Source organism: Odontomachus brunneus, unplaced genomic scaffold (assembly GCF_010583005.1).
Source record: "Odontomachus brunneus isolate Ranch 3 - 2012 unplaced genomic scaffold, Obru_v1 Obru_scaffold_061, whole genome shotgun sequence".
NCBI lineage: Eukaryota > Metazoa > Arthropoda > Insecta > Hymenoptera > Formicidae > Odontomachus > Odontomachus brunneus.
Window position 1 is genome coordinate 982,871 of NW_022639511.1, and position 466 is coordinate 983,336.

Below are 466 nucleotides of genomic sequence, written 5' to 3' on the forward strand. Positions count from 1 at the left end.
CGCGACCCATTCTTCCATAACCTCGCCCCTTCGGCACCTGACCGAGGACCTCCACAACGCCGATTTAGCATTGAGGTCCCCGGCCAGGACCGGCCTTTAGGGGCGCCTCGACATGAGGTCCCCCAGCCGGTTCAAAAGGTGCTCGAAGTGAGCTAGGTCCCACGATGGTGGGGCGTAAACCCCGACCACATCTAGGGCCCCCCACTCGACCGCGACGTATCCTCCCCCTCTCTCCACCAGGGAGATTGGGGGGGAGGCCTCTCTCTCTTCGCGGAGGATCGCCACCGAGCACTTGCTACCCCGCCCTGCAACGTCACCCATTATGGCTGGGTGACTCCCGGGGACGGAGTGAGGCTCGGAGGCGATCCCCAATGCACAACCGCGCTCGCGGAGGGACTGCATGAACAATTCCTGGGCTCCGCAAGCGCGGTTGAAATTCGCCTGGAGGAGGCGGTTAGCCATTACG